The sequence below is a fragment of the Rhinolophus sinicus genome, chromosome 1, assembly GCF_057876585.1.
Source record: "Rhinolophus sinicus isolate RSI-liver-muscle chromosome 1, RSI-T2T, whole genome shotgun sequence".
NCBI lineage: Eukaryota > Metazoa > Chordata > Mammalia > Chiroptera > Rhinolophidae > Rhinolophus > Rhinolophus sinicus.
Window position 1 is genome coordinate 115,664,050 of NC_142501.1, and position 3,766 is coordinate 115,667,815.

The following is a 3,766-nucleotide window of genomic DNA, read 5'->3' on the forward strand; positions in this document are numbered from 1 at the left end:
ACAAGTATGAAGAACTGAGACAATATATGGTGCAAAGATATTTTTAATCTTTCAGCATGAACTGGTAACTAAAAGATAGATAGTTATGAATCTGGGAGAAGATGAAAGGATAAAATTATCACTTATGGAATCGTTTGGATTGAGAAATGTTAAGAGGACTTGTGTAAATTACGTAGCGTGACATGAAGATAAGTCAACCAGGAAACCTTCGGCACTTCTTGAGGACGTATTTGTGCAGGGCTGTCTACAAAGTACAGGGAAATACGGGAACGGGTGCAGGCAACCACCCTGGTAGCAGAGGGGTCACATCTGGACAGAGAGAGGCAGTAAGTACCTGGCAAGGACTTAGCAAACTGCAGGAGGAATGCTTCACAGGGCCTGTGTGTGGCCAGAGGAGGGGGACAGAGGTGGGACCAGGGACACTGCTGGGGGAACAGGAGTTTCTGTTCTAAAGCCAAATTACCCAAGAGTGAAGGAAGAAAGGGGCCTACCCGTCTCCCAGGAGAATTTTGTGCTTCTATGGCCCTTCATGTATATTTCATCTTGCCATTAATCATATTAATATTTAAATATATGAAATAAGTCTATATTTAAATAGTCTGATGTTTGTCATCGAATATACTCCATCTGCATCAAAGAAAAATTGAAAATATCAAGAAAATTTTTAAAAACTGAAATTCACTTTGCTCTTGCTCTCCAAGAAAACCATTGTTAAATTTCCATGTATTTTTCTCCATTCGTGTATAGTTGGAATATGTACATATACATTTTTTATAAAATCGGTATCTTTTTTTAACCTGATATTATAGCCTAAGCATTTTACAATCAATGCATATTCTCCCAACACATGATTTCCTGGGAGGTAGAGTTACAGATTATTTTCTTTTCCTCCCCAGGTATAATTGACAAAATTGTATATATTTAAAGTGTACAAGGGGATGACTTGATATATTTATACTCTGTGAAATAATGATCACAATCAAGTTAACTAATACATCATCATCTCATAGTTACGTGTATGTGTGTGAACGCTTAAGATCTCTCTTAGCAAATTTGAAACGTTAGTATTAACTGTAGTCATCATGCTGTACATTCGATCTTCAGAACTTCCTCGTCTTATACATGAAAGTTTGTGCCCTGTGACCGACGTCTGCCATTTCCCCCTCCCCCATCCCCTGACAACCACCATTCTACTTTCTAGAATTACGGATAATTTTTTTTAATTTTTATTGCGTTTTTCAACCATGTGACAGCAATCATGAGCATTGATAAGAAAATCCTGGACTTTATCCATTTTTAAATCCTTGCCAGTTCTATCAGGTTTAAAAATCCTTGCCAGTTAAGTAGGTCTAAAAAACTTAAAAATATTGGTGTTTTAAATTGCCTGTCTAGTGAGGTTGAACAAGTCTCTGTATACGCACTGGTATGAGGGTTTCTGGGAATTGCTTGTTGATTTCTGTATTAGGGTAGGTTAAGCTGTACTGTGGTAACAAGGAAACCATGAAATCTTAATAGCGCCGCAAATAAAAGCTTACTGCTCAGTCGTGTCACTGTTAGCGGGAGTTGGGCAGCCCTCCATGCAGTGGTTCAGAGGTCCCCATATCTGTTTTGAGATGCTGCCACCCTAAACCTATGACCCCTGCGGACGCTAGTGAAAGGGACGTGTGACCATCATGGTGGCCCCTGACAGAATTCAAGAGGCTGGTGCAAACGCTTAGCCTTGAGAACTGGGACACTAGTTAAAGGGTCTGGAAGCTGGTGGGTCAGAGAGAAACGCTGTAAAGCAGAAAAGGGAAAGAGCCGTAGGTGTGTCATGGCCAGAATTTCCCTGCTGCATAACGATTCAAGCATTTAGGGACTGGATGTTTCTCTACAACATGGCCCACAGTAAGCTAGCGGATCCTTGCTCTACAGAAAAGCAGGTCCCGCCCAATCCCACCGGAGGCCCTGGCCTGCTGTGCGCGCGGGGCTTGGCGGCCAGTGCTGGAGAGCCCGTCCTCCCTCGCTAGGCCTACTTGGCAGCGCCTCCTAAGCTATTCATGTCCATGGATGTAGAAAGTTCTGTGTTCGAGTCTACAGGTGTTGCCCAGAACAGAACTGGACTCCGGCAGACTACCACCTGTAAATACTTTAAAAAATCCTCAAATTTTAACAGCAAGGGTGTTGGAGGTAAGCTTGGAGTCCAGCAATTCTGGAACATGTCTAGACAGCTATGAGCACCCTATGTTACTGTTTTACTTGATGGCCTGTCCAGTCCACCCACTCCCATTCACACTCAAGACATGGAGACTTCCCCAGGGGTAAAATAATATTCCCATGCTCCACTCCTAAGAATAGGACTTTGAATCTGTTGGTTTTCCTTGTGGAACCTGGTATGTTTAATAATTGCATGGTTCGTAGGTGGATTTTTAATAAGAAAAGGTATAAATTACTGTTGAAAGTAAATTATGTTGTCTATGCAGCCAGTACCTAGTCTAGAGAAAAAGGGTAGGCTGGGTGTGGTAGAAATGAACGCAAGGATATATATACAGGTACGTGTACACACACACACACACACACACACACACACACACGACAGCTACGTATCTGAAGCATCAATATCTGTGCTTGCTTTATTCTAAAAATAAATAGTATAAGCTTAGCTATTCTGGTCTCTTTAACAGAATAACACACTCTTTAAACGTAGACATCAGATATAACTCTTAAAGGCAATGCTAAATTCAGGCTGAAAATGGCTGGCTCATCCATCTAAAATCAGAACCATTTTAAACACTCGCTTTTACTCATAAGACATGCAGAACTTGGAGACTACAATACACGGAGTTATTTTAAAATACTGAGCCAAAAAGAAAAAGTACATACTGGTTGCACAATATTTCAGTTCTTTTCCTGGATTGAATCACAATAAATGCTTAAACACAGGCTGGTATTCCTGGGCAAAGGACTGACTCCTTGTTGCCTGAAGGAATTCACCTCACCAAGGCCCAGCCTCTTCAGTCTGTATTCACTAATGGGCTGCACTCTAACAAACTGTTTCCAGATGCCATTGTTGTAGGGCTTAAAGATAATGTCACTCTACCATGATGAGCACACCTCAATGTAGTTTTTAAAGTGCTTCCTGGAAGCCAAAAAATCGTGTATTAACTGTTCACTGAATTTTAAAGTTGCCTACATGTTTTACCCAGAACACAAATACTCATTGACAACCAACAGATTCAAGGAAATTGCAAGACTCTTGGGCTTTTGTTTGTTTTGCTGGGCCCAGATGTCAGTACACAGAATGGTCAAGATGTAAAAGACAAATTCCGGGAAAAGTGTCTTGTCAAAGCAATTTCCGGTCCCTTTCCTCCTTGCCTCTCCCTGCTGTCTGCACCATTCCTTTATACCTCTGGTTCCAACGTTAGTGCACAGACACTTAGGGCACTCATGTAAGATTCCCTGGTCCCACACCCCCCAAATTCTGATTCTGTAGGTCTGGGGTGGGGCTAAGAATTTCCCTTTGACAAGCATTGCTGGGTGATTCTAACTGCTCTCCCTCCTCGGAGCCCGTGAATGACACAGACCTCTAAGTACCCAACACTTTCTCTTTATCAACATGGCTCTTCACAAGGAAGATTTCCGCAAGTGCATAATCCGTTTTGCTCACTAGCTTTCAGCTGGCCTGCCACCAAGGAAATCGTCAGCCTTCAAGACATGATCTACACTGAAAGTTGTTCAGATATAGTTATCACTAGTGTTTTAAAAAAACAACAAAACTTCCAGTATA